Source organism: Puntigrus tetrazona, unplaced genomic scaffold (assembly GCF_018831695.1).
Source record: "Puntigrus tetrazona isolate hp1 unplaced genomic scaffold, ASM1883169v1 S000001140, whole genome shotgun sequence".
In the NCBI taxonomy this organism is placed as follows: Eukaryota; Metazoa; Chordata; class Actinopteri; order Cypriniformes; family Cyprinidae; genus Puntigrus; species Puntigrus tetrazona.
This window is the reverse complement of record NW_025048726.1, coordinates 250458-272062: the sequence shown is the minus strand read 5'-3', so window position 1 is coordinate 272062 and position 21605 is coordinate 250458. Positions and strand designations below refer to the sequence as shown.

General features: G+C 43.3%; 1 pseudogene; it reads left to right on the top strand.

The window, feature by feature from the left end:
* Window positions 1-569: 569 nt before the first annotated feature.
* Window positions 570-18635, top strand: LOC122341147 (annotated as a pseudogene).
* Window positions 18636-21605: the final 2970 nt, after the last annotated feature.

Sequence of the window (21605 nt, the reverse complement as noted above, 5' to 3'; positions counted from 1 at the left end):
TGCGGCAGAGGTTTGCACTGTTAAAATCCCCCATCACAATGAGTGCGGCGTCCGGTGCTGCGACTGGTGTGATGTTGAGTGATCGTGCTGCTTGAGGTGGAATATAAACGGCACTGACTATGACGAGCTGGTGCTTGTGGAAGATAGAAAAGGGCGACAGTTGATGGTCAGTTCCAGGTTTGGTGTGCAGGGCGTGAGGTTGATGAAGCAACTACGCACAGCGATTGTTCACCATCAGACCACCACTCCACCTCCTCTTGTCTTCCCGACTCCATTGTTCTGTCCATGCATTAAACAGAAAAACTCGGCGGTTGGCCCATGGCGTACCACTGGGTTCAGCCATGTCTTGAGTGAAGTAAGAGGAGGTTACAGTCCGCACCATGTCTCTGGAACGATCCTTGCCTGAGGTCATGCGACATTTTCCAGAGACTGGACGTTGGCTAACAGGACACTGAGTGAGGAAGCGCGGCGTGGCGTGCCCTCAGCCTGTTCTGATACCATTTCGTTTCCTCGTGGATGCCGTGCGGTCGCGTCCTTTTGTCTTCGACAGGATCTCGCTTTCGGCCAACATGGGTCCGGAGTTTAAAAAGCGGCCCGAAAGGTGGGTGCATTGTACGCAATAGATATAAAGTGGCTCGGTCATATGTAGTAAACAGCCATCTTATATAAAGAAAACAGCGTGATATCATTTAAATACAAACATACTTAACAAAAAAAAAAACAGAAAGTTTTGCGGAGCGATCGTGGCGGCAGCCGACTCCAACGGCGCCATCTTGCACTTGCTGAGCAGCTCAAAGGTGCATGAATCACCTGGATATGATAAATCATCTCTGCTAAAGTGTTGTGGGTTTGTAACCTATACTATATACACTGACTGTTTATGCAGGATCTGGATTCAGAGCTGAAGGACAAGTACAGTAGTGTCGAGCAGGTGATCACTACAGAAAGCAGGGTGGCAGAGGCCAAGAAAGAGCAGCTCAACAGGCCAAAACATGGCTGCTACAGGCCTTGACAAACAGCTGCTACAAAAAGTAGTAATCAATAACGCATCTCTAATTAAAGCATTAGAAGAGAACCATCACAAAAGTATTCGCTTTTTTTAAATGTTCTCGCTTAAAAAGAACAATGTCTGTGTTTTTCCAGATCCTGAGAAGAACTATGATGTAGATCAGAAACTGCTGGAGACAAGGCCAATGAACTGGTGGATGTGGATAAGGCTGTGAAAAAAGACTGCTTCAGGAGATCAGTCACAAAGTCCGTCTACCCAGCACCTGACTGTTTTAACACTACTACCAAACTGCTTTGGGAACATTGTAGAAGTACCTTCTCGTCAAATCCTGAGAAAGGTTTTGTGGAGTTTTACCCATACTTTATGATCACTGTATGGAAGATTATTTTTAGCACATGAACACGAGAGAATGCGATTTGGTTACTGACCATAGCAGACCAAAGAGTGAATGTAGGATATACTTAACATAACTATGAGACTGCAATTACGTGACCTCATTGTTTCAATTTTTAAGTTAAGAGTTAAAAAGAAGTAAAATAATATAAATGTAGCATTTTTACAAACGTTTTGTTGCACAGATACTTGGATATTGTGAATACCATGAAAGTTCAAATCAGAATAAACTCAATTAATAAACTGACATTGTTATTGTGTAAATTTCTCAAATCAAGAGAAATCAATCAATCTGAAGAAACTTTTAAATATGCAAACAACACACAAGAGGCAGAGTGTATTGTGAAAAAATCCTCTTTACTCAAAATATTTTTGTTTGTTTATTTTTCAGTTGTTGGTTTATTGCTGGAAAATGACACTGATATGGACCAGGATCATGGCTGTAGACTGGAGCTGGACCTGTCCTGAAGCAATGAAGGCTTCATGAACTGATGATACATAGACCCGCAGACTGATCTAAACGATCCAGATAAAGATCTATTACCTATTCTCCAATTGCCTGTGTATCATCAGTCTTGGGCTGCAACTCTGACATTGTTTTTGTGCTCTTATTGGTTGCTTCTGAATCAGACATTGATGTGCATTGTGTTTGTGCCCCTACGTTACAGCTGCGTTATTTAAACTACTTTTACTCAGAAGTGTTCAGCTGAGATCAGGCTTTTATGAAGAACAGTCAAGATCTTCCACAGTGACTCAATCAATCATTTTGTTATTTAAACTTGCCTTATACAGAGGCATTGTCATGTTAAGTCCTGTCCCCATAAATCTGTATCCACAATTCCTAAGAACATCATTGTGTACAACATTACGATTTGTACTCATGGATATTATAATAATAAATACATACTAAATTTAATGATAAAATTAATAATAAAGTAGTTCAACCTGTTTATTGGAAGTGGGTGACCCAAAACTTGTCAATATAGACAGCATGAATACATTTACATTTGTGTTTACATGCATTACTTCAGTCTTTTATCTCATCTTTATCTCTTTAGACTGCTTTGGACATTAATATGATTTTTGTAACCTACTTTTATTAACAAACATACCTGTATTCTACGAGACTTACTTTTAGTCAACAAACTTTACCTGTATTCTAGAGGACATATCTTAACTCAACAGACCTTACTTGTACTTTCAAACAGCACCTTTAGTCTAGAAAGCATCACCTGTATTCTACGGGACTTACCTGTTTTCTAAATCACTTACCTTCATTCAACAAATCTTATGTATTCCTCACTGGACTTGCAATCAACAGACCTAATCTGCATTCTACAGGACTTACCTTTAGTTAACAAGCTGTACCTGTACTCTTACCTTTGGTAAACATACGTTACCTGTATTCTAGAGGACTTACCTGTTTCTAAATTACTTACCTTAATTCAGCAAACCTTACATCTATTCACAGGACTTACCTGTTTTCTAAATCACTTAGCTTCATTCAACAAACCTTTCTGTATTCTACAGGACTTATCTTTAGTCAATCGAAATCAAATCAAATCAAATTCAAATTCCATTGGTCACATACACAGACATACGTAAATCGACATGTAGTAAATGCTTTGAGCCATCATCCCATCCACATCCAGATACAGATGGGGGTTAGACATGATGGGATGACAGAAATAGGAAGTACAGCATTTACATGAGGAAGGGTAGAGGCGAGAAAAAAACAAAAAACAAGCCAGACTGTGCTCCTGGGGACTGTCACCAAGCCAGCAGAGAGCTCTTACCCCTGGGTGATCTGCGATCACTCCACTCTGCTGCTACTTCCTGTTCCAGGACTATAAAAACTGGCAAGCCACTTTCGCCTGCAGGTTGCATTGTTACGCCTGTTTCTTTGTTAGATCGTTCGTGGATTATTGTTTCTGATTTCCCTGGTTTTGACCCTGTCTGTTTTCGGTTTTCTGATTGTTTGCTGCCTGACCTGACCATCGCCTGTTTCTGTGGATTTTGTTGTTGCCTACTTCTCCTATACATCCTGTTTGCCCTGTTTGACGCCTGCCTGCTGTAATACACCTTCGTTTTAATAAAGCCTGCATGTGGATCCACGCCTCAGGCCCCTCATTCATGACAGAATGCAACCTCACCCAGGATCCAGCGGCTTTTCACCTGATCCATGTCCAGTAGGACCCTCATTCATTATTGGCCCCTCAAGCAAGGCACTCGATCAGTGAGATTATACTCAGAAGTTTCTGGTTTGTAGCTTACCTCTCACAACATACCTGACTGCTTATTGATTGGAGTTGTATCATGAGGAGTAAATCAGCCCTCAGACAAAAAACTTGTTCGTGAGGTCCACGTGAGTCCTTGCACAGTTTATTGAGTTCGGTTTAGTGACTGTGGGGTCAGCTTTCCACGTTGGGTGTTGAGGGAAAAAGGATACAGCATCAACTCAGTAATCTTTGCCTTCCCAGAGCAGCTGCCCAAGATGGCCGCCTTCTTCCAAACAGCCAGCCAAGATGACATATGCTTCCCAGAGCCGCTGCCCAAGATGGCCGCCTTCTTCCCAGAGCCGCTGCCCAAGATGGCCGCCTTCTTCCCAGAGCCGCTGCCCAAGATGGCCGCTTCCCGAGCTGCTGCCCAAGATGGCCGCCGCCTGCCCAGAGCCACTTCCCAAGATGGCCGCCGCCTGCCCAGAGCCGCTTCCCAAGATGGCCGCCGCCTGCCCAGAGCCGCTTCCCAAGATGGCCACCTGCCGTGCAAAGCCTCCAGTGCCCGCGCCTCGTGCAAAACCTCAAGTTATCCCACCCTCCCACCCTTGCTACACGTCGTCGATGGATCCCAGCAGCCCCTGCACTCATCCTCTGCCCTCCACCTGGAGCTCACCACGGGTCTGCCAGTCTCCATCGCGCCGTGGGTGAAGGATCCTCGCTTCATCGCTCCGCCTCCGAGTCCCAGACTCCACCTCGGCTTGTAGACCCATCGGCTCCCCCTGGGCTTCTAGCTCCCTCCTCTCCACCGTGCTCCGTCAGTCCACCAGCTCCACCAGGCTCCATCGTCTCTCCAGCTACGCCTTGGTCGGTCGTCGACCATCCGTCGCCTCAGGATTCCACTCCTCCAGCTTCGCCTCGTCCCTCCATCCCTCCGGCTCTGTCAGGCTCCTCCCTCCCCCCGGCTCCACCTCAGTCCTCTGGCTTCACCGCGTCCTTCTCGTCCCCCGTCTCCGCATCAGTTGCCGAAGCCTGCGGTGTCGCCTAGGACCTCCAGCGCCTCTGTGTCACCCTGGCTCTTCGGCTCTCCGCCTCCGCCTCAGTCTCCTCGACCACCAGCTCCGCTGCCATCGGTCGGCCCCATGGAGTCGATGACAGTTACCTCTCCATGGCTCCTCCCTCCGTCGGCTCCACCACTGACCATCATGGCTGGGCTCTGGATCGCCTCCCGCTCCGGACTCCTCCTGTTTTCTCCCTGGCTCCTCCCTCCATCTCTTCCTCCTTGGACTCCGTTTGCTGACCCCCTCCTGGAACCCCCTCCCAAGCTCACAGTGTTTTTTGTTTGTTTTATGGAGTGCCAGGAGTCGCTCCTAGGAGGGGGGCTATGTCACCAAGCCAGAAGAGGGGGCTCTTACCCCTGGGTGATCTGCGATCACTCCCTCTGCTGCTACTTCCTGTTCCAGGACTATAAAAACTGTAGCAAGCCACTCACCTGCAGGTTGCATTGTTTCGCCTGTTTCTTTGTTAGATCGTTCGTGGATTATTGTTTCTGAGTTCCCTGGTTTTGACCCTGTCTGTTTTTCGGTTTTCTGATTGTTTGCTGCCTGACCTGACCATCGCCTGTTTCTGGATTTTGTTATTGCCTCGCCTCCTATACATCTGTTTGCCCTGTTTGACGCCTGCCTGCTATGACCATGCCTTCGTTTAATAAAAGCCTGCATATGGATCCGCACGCCTCAGACCCCTCACTCATGACAGGACCACAGTGTGATAACGGGGAAAAAACACCTCAGCAATAGAAGAAGATAGTTTAGACACTTTGACAACATGTAAAACAATGTAAAGTCTCTGGGTCATTGGGATCCTCCACTGGCGAGCAGTCATCCTTCTCTGGCAGCCCGTCAATGCAGCGTTGATCCAGACCTGTCTGCCAGGCAGGCGGAAAGGTGGGAGTGAGGAGTGCGAGAGCGTCTTCACTGCCGTGATCTACCGGGGGAGTTGTTTTTCCAGCAGTGCATGGTAGAGGAGTCGAAACCAGATAGGAATGGAATTTGTTTAGGCTTGGAAAGTAGTAGTCGTAAGCAGTTTACCCGAACAACTCTATTGTCCATTGTGGTCCCCAAATTGATCCATTTTTCGATGCAAAGCCTCGAGCTTCCCCATGATGTTATCCAAAGTGCGGTTTACAACCACAGTCTGAGTCCCGACAGATCTGCCCACTACTTCAGTTATTCCAGGCAGCCTTGTGGGGCTGTGGACAGCTGCCCTCGTTCTCTCAATTTGTCGATATACCAGGGCTATGCCCAATCCGATCAGCAATAGCCCGTAATCAAAGTTCGAAATGAAAGATATCTTCAATATCCTCCACGGAAAGAGGTGCCAAGCACACGAGACGCCACTTCTCCCACGCGTCCATCGAATACCCGGCTGCCATCGTCCCGGCAGGACAGTGGGGTTCCCCTCTTCAAGAAGATAACCTTACTCGTACTCTAAAACACTGACCTTCAGTCAACAAACCTTACCTGTATTCTACAACATTTACCTTCAGTCAACAAATTGTACCTGTACTCTAAAACACTTATCTTTAGTCAACAAACCTTACTTGTATGCTACAGAACTTATCTGTACTCTATAGGACTTACCTGTACTGTACAACACTAACCTTTATTCAACAAACCTTACCTGTATTCTGCAGGACCTAACTGTATTCTACAACACAAACCTTTATTCAACAAACCTTACCCGTACCTTACAACATTTACCTATAGTAATAACATAATTTTAGAACAGGTTTTTGAAGTTTGCTTTTCTGCTGCAATACCTTTTTCGAATTATTTTTCTTAAATAATGACCCCTAAACACTTTGCGTTTACTGTTTGATGTTAATGGAAAGACGCTAAGCCCTAATTTGTGTTTCCTTTATACTGCAGATGTATTTTAATCTTAACCTATATTACATTTGAATTTATTCAGCCATGTAAGAAGCACCAGGAAAAATTAAATAAAATAGAGTATCCTTCTATGTTCTAGAAGTTCAGTAAATGTGAGAATAAAGAATATATGCGTGTTATAGGTTCATGTAAATGAATTTATGATATTGTTCATTTTAAAATGGAATGTTAATGATTTAGAAATTTAGAAAGCCTATAGGACAACGAAAACAGGCTATGTTAATACCCAATGTATCTTAATAGAATTATTTGAAGCTACATCCACAAGTCGTTACAACAAATGCAGTTTCTGAGTGAATCTGTAGTACATTTTACTGTAGACTGATTTTAATATGAAATACAAATGTCAATATATGTTGTTTTATGGCAAAAACTTTTAAATAAATAAATAAATGAATTGGCTCTATATTCATTTGTGCTAATTTCCAACAATACATTATGCAACTCTACTAAAATGAATATCAACCATAAAAATGTCAACAACATAAAACGACCACTAGATGGCAGCGTACAAAAGGTCTCGGGGTCACCATCACAAACCACAACACAGACATAAACAAGGTCTGTGTCTTTCAAAAGTCAATTCATTTTCATTGTGTTTAGTATTGTAAGAGCGAGGATCCTTAGAGACAAGTCAATAAATCAAGCAATTTCCATAATTACAAGCAGAAAACTCTTGCTGAGCTCCATTGTGTTTTAATGCAGCTCAGTTTATTTTATTTATTTTTAAAGCACACTGGTTTGATCATATCAGCAAACTTCACTATAGGGACATTTGTAATGACAGACAAAACAGCTTACACCCCATATTAAAAGTGACAATAGCTTACCAAATAATAATATAATTTATGCTCATTTTTAACAGATGGTCACCAGACAAGAATAGCTGGACTTCCTTTTAGTCCTTCCCCTTCTGTTTTTCAATTTTATGACCAATTTTGTTTTTGTTGCCGAACTGCAAAATATGCTTTTCTTACATACGTTTCCGGAAAAAAATATCTAGAAATCAAAATGATCAGAATCAGAATCAGAATCACTTTATTGCCAGGTATGTTTGCACATACGAGGAATTTGTTTTAGTGACAAAAACTCTACAGTGCAACACGATAACAAGACAAGACAGATATAAAGAGAATTATGTACAATATACAAAATATAAAATGTGCAACACAGCAAAAATAAAAATAGAAAAATAAAAATATATACTATAATTATTGCTTCCTTTTAAGAAAAAGTGAGTCAAAATTAAGTGAGAGATTTTTCTTGAAAAGTCTGTCAGTCTTGAAAATCCCTCTAATTGAAGATTTTTTGAATATTTTGGCTGGACAACAATGAAACAAATCTAAACAAGAACAGCAGTTTTTTTGCAGTGTAGTTCATACAGTAGCATATTTTACGATGGCCTATATATATATTAAAATAAGTATTAAAATAACTCAAATAGTATTTTACAATTGAAACTAAAACAGCGAATCATAGTTCAAATGATTCGTTCAAAAGACTGATTCATTCAGAGTCTGTTCTTAATGAGTGTCTAACTGAATCATTGACTCGTTCGTTTAAAAACGCACATTCATGCATAAACCAAACTCATTTAAAACTATTTTCTTTGACGAAGCAGAGCGAAATCATGAAAAAGTGTTGCAGTCATACAATGTAAGTCATTTAATATCAGCGTCGTTTATTGAACTGTTGTATGAAATCTTGCAAATGAAACTCCTTGAATTGTCATTTAAAGCTGTTTTTAAAACAGTTAAATAATTAAAATGAAATCTATTATAAAAATTTAATTTAAAAAGAAATGAATAATTGCATAAATATTCAACTCGTGCTGAGATGTACGAGCGATGCGGAACTGACGTAAGCGCCGGCGTGATTCGCGTCTTAGTTGCTATAGCGACGTGTGTTATGAGTTCCGCCTGAATATATAAACACTCGAACCCATCGCTATCTGTTGGTTGTGAGACGAGGAGACATTTGAGTATTTTCTGATCAGATCTTGTTGCTTTCTGAAGCTCATCGGAGGATTCGAGAAGAAGACTTTTATTTCAGACGGAGATCAGCGGATTTTCTTGGAGAAGAGTTTTAAACTGTTATTTGTTCTATAACTAAACTTATTACTGCAGTTGTGTCTTGTATTGTTATTGTATTTCATTTTATTTTATACATTTTCTTTTTTTCTCCCTATTTGGAGTTTGGAGGAAGTCGTCAATGGCTCACTCGGACGAAAGACGAGGTATGTTTTTTAATGGATTATTTTAGGATATTTATTATTGGTATGTGCATTGTTTGACAGCTTGTGCAACCTGTTATATTGAAGTTAAGTGATGCGTGTCTTGTTCCACGTGACAGATAAACTGTGCTAAATAAGGTTTTGATTATTGACTGTTAATAAAACAGTATGAAGTATTGTAAGTGTGTAATATTTCAGCCTCGGGCCGCTCCAGATCCAGGAGCGCTGCTATCTCTCAGACGGCTGCTCAGGAGGATGGGAGACGAGGCTCTGGTGATCGTGACCCAGAGCAGCCCCTGAGCCAAGAGCTACCAGGATACATCGCGCCTCTGCCTTCTGACCTGGCTGTTTCTGTGTCCACAGATCAGCCTCACAGGAAGAGGAAGCGGCAGAGCGGCGGCCGGGAGGATGAAGGGCCGCCCACCTCCAACACAAGACCAGCCAAACGCTCCCGCAGAGGTCAGGATTATCAAAGATGTCATGACTCAGTTATTAATAGAAAATGTTCTGTTTATACATGTTCTTGTGCGTTTCAGAAGCGTATGCCAAGGGCCCATTGCTGGGCCGAGGTGGATTCGGCTCGGTGCATGCTGGGATACGCAGGTCCGACAGACTGCCAGTAAGACGTTTCCTTCCCTGCCTCCTTCAAACAGCTTTTAGAGTTGGCGATATCAGTGAAGGCGTGATTTCCTGCGGTTGATCTGTTCACAGGTTGCCATCAAGTACGTTTGCAAAAGCAGGACGCCTGAGAAGCTGAAAGTGGTGAGTTGAAGGTGAATCTGTTGTGAATCTGCATTCAGCTCTGGATGTAACGGATCTTTGGTCTCTGCAGGAAGGTCAGGGTCTCTGCTGCCGCTGGAGGTGGCGTTGATGACCCTGGTCAATTCGGCTCCTGCCTGCCCAAACGTCCTGCAGCTGCTGGAGTGGTTCGACCATCGCAGACGCCACACCATGATCCTGGAGCGTCCCGTTCCTTGCCAAGATCTCCAGAGTTTCTGCGAGGAGAACGGATGTCTGGAGGAGACTCTGGCCAAGAAAGTCCTGCTGCAGCTGATCACGGCGCTGAAACACTGCGAGAGCCGCGGAGTCCTGCACCGGGACGCCAAACCGGAGAACCTGCTGATCTCCACTGAGTCACACACGACATCAAGCTGCTGGACTTGGCTGTGGAGATCTGCTGCAAGACTCGGCCTACCGACACTTTGCAGGTTGCTTTGATCTCACTGCAGTGATGCGTTTGTGAACAGCAAAGGGAAGATTTTGATCGGACGTTTGTGGTCTTGTTGTGTCTCTCAGGCACTCTTGAATACGCCCCTCCTGAGTGGTTTCGGCAGCACCGCTATCACGCAGGACCGGCCACGGTTTGGTCGGTCGGGTGACGCTCTACAGCATCCTGTGCGGCTGTTTCCCCTTCAGAGGAGCACGCAGGGTCACCTCCAAAAGCAGGCTGACCTTCCCTAGAGAGCTGTCTACAGGCAAGAGACAGACGTCACGTCCAGATCCAGGTGAAGCGTGTGCTTTTGTGTTGCTGAAGACTGTGTTGTGTGTAACAGAGTGCCGTCAGCTGATTCGCTGGTGTCTCAGTGCATCGGCATCAGACCGGCCCAGTTTAGAGGACATTGAGAGCCACCCCTGGTTAAACTGAACAGGTGTAAGGCCAGTGACACACACTTTCTGAATCACAGCAGAGTCACGGCTGGATTGTGTCGTTGGGATCAGTCTAGATCAATGCTTTTCGACTGTTTGTATAGGGAGAGCAGGAGTGACACAGGAAGTGCGGAGAACTGCTTCCTGGTCACCTTCAGTCCGGTGAGGGGCTCTGTGTGGATCCTGGAGGAGCTGAACACACAGCACCAGCAGAAACCAGAGCCTGAGATCAGATAGAGATTGGGGTTTTTTAGCTAAAGCGTGTTTTTCAGAATGAGAGTAGAGAGAAAAAGGAGAAATGGGACATTGTGTAAATAAGAGGAACAGACCGAGGCACTAGACACTAAATTGTACATATAATTCATATTTATTCATGTTTAGATGTAATAGATTTTTAGTTGGTTTGCAAAAGGAGTCTGTGCTGTCTAAAACCAGCTTGTGGTTTTGTAAATTAATTTGGTCATATAATGAAATGTAATTTCAATTATACATTTAGTGTAAATATATTTGAATAAAGCCTGTACGTTTGCAGATGATTGCAGTGTCTTTTAGTGGACAGAGGGTTAATGTGTGTATTTGTTTGTTATGTTGCACTTTAAGCGATACATTCTGCTATTTCTAAGGATTATGACAGGAACACAGTGAATTATGATAATACTGTATATTATACCTTTTAGTGCAAAACACTCTTGGAAATAAAGGTACAAAAGCTGTCACTGGGGCGGTAGATTTTTAAAAGGGACATGTTTGTACCTAAAGGGTCCATTTTGGTAGCTTAAAAGGTACATATTAGTTCGTAAAGGTACATATTTGAGCCTATGTCACGGTGTGGTTTTGCGAGAAGGAGCACTCAATGAGAAAAATAAACTAAAACAGTTTTAATCCTCTAAAAACGAACAAAATAGCAATATAGCTGCAAGCAGGCAGGACAAAAAGGACCACACGCATTAAAGACGAGAACTGACGATTAAACAGAAGCAAACTGGAACTTAAATACACACAGGAATTGACTAAATTAACAAGACACAGTTAGACAATTAATAGAAAGTAGGTGACACTGAACACATGGGAGAAGACAAAACAACAACAAAAGAGTCCACACGTGTGACAACCTAATAGGTACAAAAGTGTATTTTTTAAAAACGCATCGCCCAGTGACAGCTTTTGTACCTTCATTTTTGAGTGTGTGTGAAATACAAATATAAAAAACAGCAGGTTTGAAATGATCTGACATTATTTGCTCATTTAGCAGTAAGCTGTGTAAGTGTTAAGGTTTCTTTTAAAACACTTGAATTAATAAATGTGACGATGCTGGCCTCACAAAGAAGATCAGAAAGGTAACCTTATCCCTGACTTGTTAAACCCTCATTAAACCCACTTGTTAAAAGCCTTTACAGCACGAATCCCATTCCAGAGCTGAAGAAATGACTAAATTCCTCTGAATTCTGATATTTTTGTGTTAATATCAGGCAATTGTTTTGGAGTTTATCACAATTCTGTTTTTGATGCATGTGTGAGTGTTGTGAGGAAGTCATTGTGCAAGAGTTTATGGAGAATATTATATGGCAACATATCTCTCGCTCTTTATGTACGGTCAGTTTAATTCTGTCAGTTTCTGAAGAAAGAAAGAGTAAAGAAAGGAATAAAAGAAGGACAGAAAGAGAGAGAGAGAGAGAGAGAATCTGCGGCTGTCGGGAGTACATCTATTTATAGATATGTATTTGCCTTCAGGTATTTATAAACAAAAATAGGCATGAAATAATGTTTTCTAAATCATTAAAATGTGAAAATTGACTGGAACAAAAAGTATCAGAGGAAAATAGAAATCATGTCTTTATAGCATTTTTAATTAAGGCGTAGTACAAGACTTCTTTGTCGTACAAATAATTGTCGAAAGCAAAAACATTTAGTAGAAAAATCTGACGTGAAGGAAAAACTATTTTTGGAATGAGCAATTTTGAGTGGGATTCTGGTTGAGAAGCACTTCACTAAAATGTACCATATCTGTGGAATGTGGTAGCATTGCCACCTACTGACCGGTTCATTGTTAACTGTATTTATATAGCGCTTTTAACAATACAGATTGTGTCAAAGCACTTAAGAGTATCAAACAGGAGAATAGTAAAGTAAAATGTAGTGTCTGTGCAGTCAAATGACAATAATAACTGGAAATGAATGTAAATGTTTGTATATTGTCTGGTTTTCACAGAAAGGAGGCGACGGATGTGAAAGACACCTCTGAGATGGTGAAGGAGGCCTTGCAGCAGGCTGAGCGCGCGCCCAGAGTTCAGTGACCGAGGCTCTGAAACAGGCCAGCGCTGACATCAAGGGAACGCAAGACCTGCTGGTCTCCGTAAGTCTACATTTCTAGCCATTGGTTCCAAAGGGGACCGTTTTAGCCATTCTTTAGTCATTAGTAATTTGGACTTGATCTTTGAAGCAATTTGTGACTCTTTTGTTTAAAATGCGTTGGACTTGGAGCTAAAACTGAGTAACACCGCTCGAAGGCTGCTGAAGTTGGAAAGCGATGTAGCTTTGCTGAAAGAAAAGGCACTCAACACCTCCACCAGCGAACAGCACAGAGAAAGAGGCGGACAGCATCAAGGCACTTCAAAAATTCAAATTCAAATTTGATTTGTCACATACACATACATACATGGTACGACATGCAGTGAAATGTTTTTTACAACCTTCCAGCGTCGGAATAGAAAACGAAAAATATAAAATATAAAAATATATATATACGAAGAAGTGTACAAAGTATAAAAGGTAAAAAATAAAATAAAGTATAAAATATAAAGTGGCTGTGTGAATGTCCAATGTAAAGTGACTAGTGGAGTATTGTCCAGTGTAATTGTCCCAAAGACTTAGTAAATTACAGACCAATCTCTAATCTCCTTTTCTGTCAAAGATACTAGAAAGGTAGTATCCTCACAACTGTATTCCTTTTTAGAAAAAAATGGTGTCTGTGAGGATTTCCAATCAGGTTTTAGACCGTACCATAGTACTGAGACTGCTCTCATTAGAGTTACTAATGACCTGCTTCTATCATCTGATCGTGGTTTTATCTCGTTATTAGTGCTATTAGATCTTAGCGCAGCATTCGATACTATCGATCACAACATTCTCTTGGATAGACTAGAAAACTATGTTGGCATTAGAGGAAGCGCCTTAGCATGGTTTAAATCATATCTATCTGACCGCTATCAGTTTGTAGCACTGAATGTGGAGGTATCATATCGATCAAAAGTGAAATATGGAGTTCCTCAAGGCTCAGTGCTAGGACCGTTACTTTTCAACCTTTACATGTTACCTCTGGGAGATATTATCAGGAGTCATGGTGTTAGCTTTCACTGCTATGCTGATGATACTCAGCTCTATATTTCAGCGCAGCCTGGTGATACACACCAAATTGAGAATCTAACAGAATGCATAGTCGATATAAAAAGCTGGATGATGAGTAACTTCTTAATGTTAAATTCTGAAAAAACAGAGGTGCTAATAATTGGACCTAAAAACCCCACATATAATAATCTAGAACACAGCCTATCACTTGATGGCTGCTCTGTTAATTCTTCATCATCAGTTAGGAACCTAGGTGTGCTGTTTGACCGCAATCTTTCCTTTGAAAATCATGTTTCTAGCATCTGTAAAACTGCGTTTTTCCATCTTAAAAATATATCTAAATTACGACCTATGCTTTCAACCTCTAATGCAGAAATATTAATTCATGCGTTTATGACCTCAAGGTTAGATTATTGCAATGCTTTATTGGGTGGTTGTTCTGCACGCTTAATAAACAAACTTAAGCTAGTCCAAAACGCAGCAGCCAGAGTCCTTACTAGAACTAGGAAGTATGATCACATTAGCCCAGTTCTGTCAACACTGCACTGGCTCCTATCAAACATCGAATAGATTTTAAAATCCTATTAATTACCTATAAAGCCCTGAATGGTTTAGCTCCTCAATACTTGAGCGAGCTCTTATCACATTATAGTCCTGCACGTCCGCTGCGTTCTCAAAACTCTGGCCATTTGATAATACCTAGAATATCAAAATCAACTGCGGGCGGCAGATCATTTTCCTATCTAGCACCTAAACTCTGGAACAATCTCCCTAACTCTGTTCGGGAAGCAGACACACTCTGCCAGTTTAAATCTAGATTAAAGACACATCTTTTAACTTAGCCTACACATAACACACCAACACACCTTTTATTATTCAAATCCGTTAAAGGATTTTTAGGCTGCATTACTTAGATTTGCTGGAACCGGGAACACTACTCTAAAATACGATGTACTTGTGACATCGTAAAAAGAATGGCATCTACGCTAATATTAGTCCTGTTTCTTTCTCAATCTGTTTTCACAGTTTGTATCCAGACTAGATGGTGGATCAGCACCCAGAGATTATGTTCATCAGAGACCAGAAAACCTAGATGCGCCCGTCGACAGATCACCAGATCCTGATGCACACACACACACGCACACACTAAGTCATTTACACTACCTGACACAGCTGCGTTTAAAATTGAACTGGAGGTTAAGTGCTGGGCGTCCGGTCAGAGGAGAACTGACCCCAACTGAGTCTGGTTTCTCCCAAGGTTTTTTTTCTCCATTCTATATGCATGGGGTTTTGTTTCCTTGCCGCTGTCGCCTCTGGCTTGCTTGGTTGGGGACACTTAACTTCTAGTGACTATCGTTGAATTGACTACAGAGACCGTCTCTGCATTTAATAAGAAATTGGTCACTCTCGTCACTATATATCCCTGTCATTATACTGTACAGTGCTTTGATGCAACCTGTGTTGTTAAAAGCGCTATATAAATAAAAATGATTGATTGATTGATTGTCCAGTTGTAAGTGGGTATCTGGGGAAAGAGGGGTGAACATGGGAATCCCGGTGATTAGGCGCTGGGTGTTCTCTGGTTCAGACTCGAATGGCTCTGCGGGAAGAAGCTCCTCCTCATTCTCTCTGTGTTTGCCTTCAGGGAACGAAAGTGCTTTCCTTAACGCAACAGAAAGAAGAGTCCATTGTTGGGATGGCCGAGGTCTTCCACGATCTTCCTGGCCCTGGTACAGCACCGCTTGTTGTAGATGTGCTGCAGCACAGGGAGGTCAGTGCGGGTGGTGCGCTCAGCTGACCGCACCACCCTCTGAAGGGCTCGCCTGTCCTGCATGGTGCTGTTCCCGAACCAGGAGGTGATGTTTCCGTCAGGACACTCTCAATGGTGCAGGTGTAAAAGTTCCTGAGCACCTGAGATGGGAGTCTGAAGTCCCTTAAGCGCCTCAGATGGTATAGACGCTGCCGGGCCTTCTTCACCAGGGTGTTGATGTGACAGGACCAAGACAGGTCCTGCGTGATGTGAACACCCAGGTACCGAAAACTGTCCACTCTCTCCACCGGGGTCCCCTTTGATCATGATGGGATGGTAAGAGCGCACCTGCTTCGTGCTGAAGTCCACTATTAACTCCTTTGTTTTTCTGACGTTCAGGAGCAGATTGTTCTCCTGAAGGTAGACCATCTCATCGTTGTTGGATATCAGGCCCACCACGACAGTGTCGTCAGCAAATTTAATGATGGTGATGGAGTTTGTAGTGGCCACACAGTCATGTGTGTACAGCGAGTACAACAGGGGGCTCAGAACACAACCCTGAGGGGCTCCAGTGCTGAGAGTGAGGAGGATGAGGTGTGTTTTCCCATCCGTCACGGCTTGTGGTCTGTCGGTCAGGAAGTTGGTGATCCAGTGACGCAGGGATGGGCTGAGTCCCAGGACCTCCAACTTCGAGGTGAGTGTGGAGGGAACTATGGTGTTGAACGCTGAACTATAGTCCACGAACAGCAATTTCACATAGTTCCCTTTTCTAAAATCCAGGTGGCTCGTGGTTGTGTGGAGGAGGTGTGTGATGGCATCCTCCGTGGGACCGGTTCTGGCGGTGGGGCGGGTGTAGTGGGTCGAGTGTGTCCGGTAGTGATGCGGTGATGAAGTCTCTGACGAGTCTCTCAAAGCACTTCATCTCTACCGTCGTCAGAACTGCGCGCGGTAATCATTCAGGCAAGAGGCAAGAGGTTTCTTCGGCACAGGAACAATGATGGACTGTTTGAAACACGAGGACTGTAGACTGTTTCAGGAGAGATTAAATATCTAAGGTAAGACTCTGTTATTTATTTATTTTCGTTTGAGTAGGTTATTTATATTTTGTAGTTTGTAGTTTGTAGTTTGTTTATTATGTTGGCCTTGCCCTCTCCTGAAGATTTGCTTCCTCTGTTATTCATCTGTTCTTAAATAAATGAAAGATATTTATTCGAGACTGCGTTTGTGCTTTTCTGGATCAGGGATTGATGTGACCGTCCGAGCTTTTTTTTTTTGTTTTGTAGACTTTATTTGTTACAGCCTTGCGTGCCCCTAGACAAACGGGAGGCTCGTAACACTATCCCCGTGTTATAGGCTGCGGAGCGGGATCTCAGAGAGTCGTGGATAGTTTACCCACGGTTTACCCACGGCTTCTGGTTGGGAAACGTCCTGATGACTGTTTTCTCTACCGTGTCATCCGCTAGTTTCCGATGAATCCCATCACTGCTTCTGTGAACACGTTGACGTCCTCGGAGCTACACCTGAACATGGCCCAGTCTGCGTCATCCAAAGCGTCCTGCAGAGCGGCCACCGAATGGTCAGACCAGCGTGACACCTCCCTCTGTACCGGGGCTTCCTGTTTCAGCCTCTGTTTGTAAACAGGCACGAGGAAGATGGCGTCATGGTCCGATTTACCAAACGGTGGGCATGATTTTGCCTTGTAGCTCTCTATGAAGGGTGTGTAGCAGTGATCCAGTGTCCTTTCGCCCCTGGTGGGCAGGTGAGTTGGCAGTGAAAGTTTGGCGGTGCGCGCTTGAGGTTTGCACTGTTAAAATCCCCCATCACAATGAGTGCGGCGTCCCGGTGCTGTGACTGGTGTGATGTTAGGTGATCGTGCTTGAGGTGGAATATAAACGGCACTGACTATGACCGAGCTGAATTCTTGTGGAAGATAGAAAGGGCGACAATTGATGGTCAGAAGTTCCAGGTTTGGTGTGCAGGAGCGTGAGAGAGGGTTGGTAAACAACTCGCACCAGCGATTGTTCACCATCAGACACACTCCACCTCCTCTTGTCTTCCCCGACTCCATTGTTCTGTCCATGCGGTAAACAGAGAAAAACTCGGCCGGTTGTATGGCGTACCACTGGGTTCAGCCATGTCTTGGTGAAGCAGAGGAGGTTGCAGTCCCGCACCATGTCTCTCTGGAACTTGATCCTTGCCCTGAGGTCATCGAGCTTGTTTTCCAGAGACTGGACGTTGGCTAACAGGACACTAGGTAGGGGAGCGCGGCGTGAGCGTGCCCTCAACCTGTTCCTGATGCCGGCTCGTTTCCCTCGTGGATGCCGGTGCGGGTCGCGTCCTTTTGTCTTCGACAGGATCTCGCTCGGCCAACATGGGTCCGGGTTTAAAAACGGCGAAAGGTGGGTGCATTGTACACCAATAGATATAAGAGTGGCTCGGTCATATGTAGTAATAGCCATCTTATATAAAGAAAACAGCGTAGACTATTTAAAATACAAACATACTTAACAAAAAAAACAGAAAGTTTTGCCGGAGCGGTCGTGACGGCAGCCGACCTCAACGGCGCCATCTTGCACTTGCTGAGCAGCTCAAAAAGGTGCATGAATCACCTGGATATGATACGTCATCTCTGCTAAGAAGTGTTGTGGGTTTGTAACCTATACTATACATGACTGTTTATGCAGGATCTGGATTCAGAGCTGAAGGACAAGTACAGTAGTGTCGAGCAGGTGATCACACAGAAAGCAGAAGGAGTGGCAGAGGCCAAGAAAAGAGCAGAGAAACTCCAACAGGAAGCCAAAACATGGCTGCTACAGGCCAGCGACAAACTCCAGCTGCTAAAAAGTATGTCAATAACGCATCTCTAATTAAAGCATTAGAAGAGAACCATCACAAAACATTAACTTTTTAAATGTTCTCGCTTAAAAGAACAATATGTCTGTGTTTTTCAGATCCTGAGAAGAACTATGATGTAGATCAGAAGCTGCTGGAGGACAAGGCCAATGAACTGGTGGATGTGGATAAGGCTGTGAAAGAACTGCTTCAGGAGATCAGTCACAAAGTCACCGTCTACAGCACCTGACTGTTTTAACACTACTACTGACTGCTTTGGGAACATTTATGAAATTACCTTCTACGTCAAATCCCTGAGAAGGTTTTGTGAGTTTTACCCATACTTTATGATCACTGTATGGAAGGGTGTTACACACTTTTATGAACACGAGAGAATGCGATTTGGATTTTAAACCATAGCAGACCAAAGAGTGAATGTAGGATATGCCCAACATAACTATGAGACTGCAATTACATTGACCTCATTGTTTCAATTTTAGATTAGAGTTAAAAAGTAAAATAATATAAATGTAATTTTTACAAACGTTTTTGTTTACAGATACTTGGACCAACTTGTGAATACCATGAAAGTTCAAATCAGAATAAACTCAAGTGTGAAACTGACATTGTTATTGTGTAAATTTCTCAAATCAAGGAAATCAATCAATCTGAGGAAACCTTAAAATATGCAAACAACACTGAAGACTGAAGTGTATTGTGAAAGAAAATCACTCTTTACTCCAAAATATTTTTACATTTGTTTATTTTCAGTTGTTGGTTTTATTGCTGGAAAATGACACTGATATGGACCGGGATCATGGCTGTAGACTGGAGCTGGACCTGTCCTGAAGCAATGAGGCTCGCAGACTGATGATACATGGAGCCCGCAGACTGATCTAAACGATCCAGATAAAGATCTGTTACCTATTCTCAATTGCCCTGTGTATCATCAGTCTTGGGCTACAGCTCTGACATTGTTCTTGTGCTCTTGTGGATTTGCTTCTGAATCAGACACCAGTCGTGTTGTGTTTGTTACTACGTTACAGCTGCGTTATTTAAACTCGCACACTCAGAAGTGTTCAGCTGGGATCAGGCTTTATGAAGAACAGTCAAGATCTTCCACAGTGACTCAATCAATCATTTGTTATTTAAACTTGCCTTATACACAGAGGCATTGTCATGTTAGAGTCCTGTCCATAAATCTGTATCCACAATTCCCTAGAACATCATTGTATGCTTTAACATTACGATTTGTACTCATGGATATTATAATAATAAATACATACTAAATTTAATGATAAAATTAATAATAAAGTAGTTCAACCTGTTTATTGGAAGTGGGTGACCCAAAACTTTTGTCAATATAGTGTATAAAGATACATTTACATTTGTGTTTACATGCATTTACTTCAGTCTTTTATCTGTCTTTATCTCTTTAGACTGCTTTTGGACACATTAAATATGATTTTTTTGCCAAACACCTACTTTTATTCAACAAACCTTACCTGTATTCTGCGAGACTTACTTTTAGTCAACAAACTTTACCTGTATTCTAGAGGACATATCTTAACTCAACAGACCTTACTTGTACTCTAAAACACTTACCTTTAGTCTAGAAAGCATACCTGTATTCTACAGGACTTACCTGTTTTCTAAATCACTTACCTTCATTCAACAAATCTTACATGTATTCTACTGGACTTACCTTTAATCAACAGACCTAATCTGCATTCTACAGGACTTACCTTTAGTTAACAAGCTGTACCTGTACTCTTACCTTTAGTCAACATACGTTACCTGTATTCTAGAGGACTTACCTGTTTTCTAAATTACTTACCTTAATTCAACAAGCCTTACATCTATTCCACAGGACTTACCTGTTTTCTAAATCACTTAGCTTCATTCAACAAACCTTTCCTGTATTCTACAGGACTTACCTTTAGTCAAATCAAATCAAATCAAATCAAATTCAAATTCCATTGGTCACATACACAGACATACGAGTAACGACATGTAGTGAAATGCTTTGAGCCATCATCCCATCCACATCCAGATACAAGATGGGGTTAGACATGATGGGATGACAGAAATAAGGAAGTACAGCATTTACATGAGGAAGGGTGAGGCGAGAAAAAACAAAAAACAAACCCAGACTGTGCTCCTAGGGGACCTGTCACCAAGCCAGCAGAGGGAGCTCTTACCCCTGGGTGATCTGCGATCACTCCCTCTGCTGCTACTTCCTGTTCCAGGACTATAAAAACTGTAGCAAGCCACTCGCCTGCAGGTTGCATTGTTTCGCCTGTTTCTTTGTTAGATCGTTCGTGGATTATTGTTTCTGATTTCCCTGGTTTTGACCCTGTCTGTTTTTCGGTTTTCTGATTGTTTGCTGCCTGACCTGACCATCGCCTGTTTCTGGATTTTGTTATTGCCTCGCCTCCTATACATCTGTTTGCCCTGTTTGACGCCTGCCTGCTATGACCATGCCTTCGTTTAATAAAAGCCTGCATATGGATCCGCACGCCTCAGGCCCCTCATTCATGACAGAATGCAACCTCACACCAGGATCCAGCGGCTTTTCACCTGATCCATGTCCAGGTAGGACCCTCGCTAGACGCTTATTGGCCCTCAAGCAAGGCACTCGATCAATTGAGGATTATACTCAAGAGTTTCTGGACATGGCTTACCTCTCTGACATACCTGACTGCTTATTGATTGAGTTGTATCATGAGGGAGTAAATCAGCCACTCAAGACAAAACTTGTTCGTGAGGGTCCACGTGAGTCGCTTGCACAGTTTATTGAGTTCGGTTTAGTGACTGTGGGGTCAGCTTTCACGTTGGGTGTTGAGGAGGAAAAGGATACAGCATCAACTCCAGTAATGGCTGCCTTCCCAGAGCCGCTGCCCAAGATGGCCGCCTTCTTCCCAGAGCCGCTGACCAAGATGACCGCCTTCTTCCCAGAGCCGCTGCCCAAGATGGCCGCCTTCTTCCCAGAGCCGCTGCCCAAGATGGCCGCCTTCTTCCCAGAGCCGCTGCCCAAGATGGCCGCCTTCCCCGAGCTGCTGCCCAAGATGGCCGCCGCCTGCCCAGAGCCACTTCCCAAGATGGCCGCCGCCTGCCCAGAGCCGCTTCCCAAGATGGCCGCCGCCTGCCCAGAGCCGCTTCCCAAGATGGCCACCTGCCGTGCAAAGCCTCCAGTGCCCGCGCCTCGTGCAAAACCTCAAGTTATCCC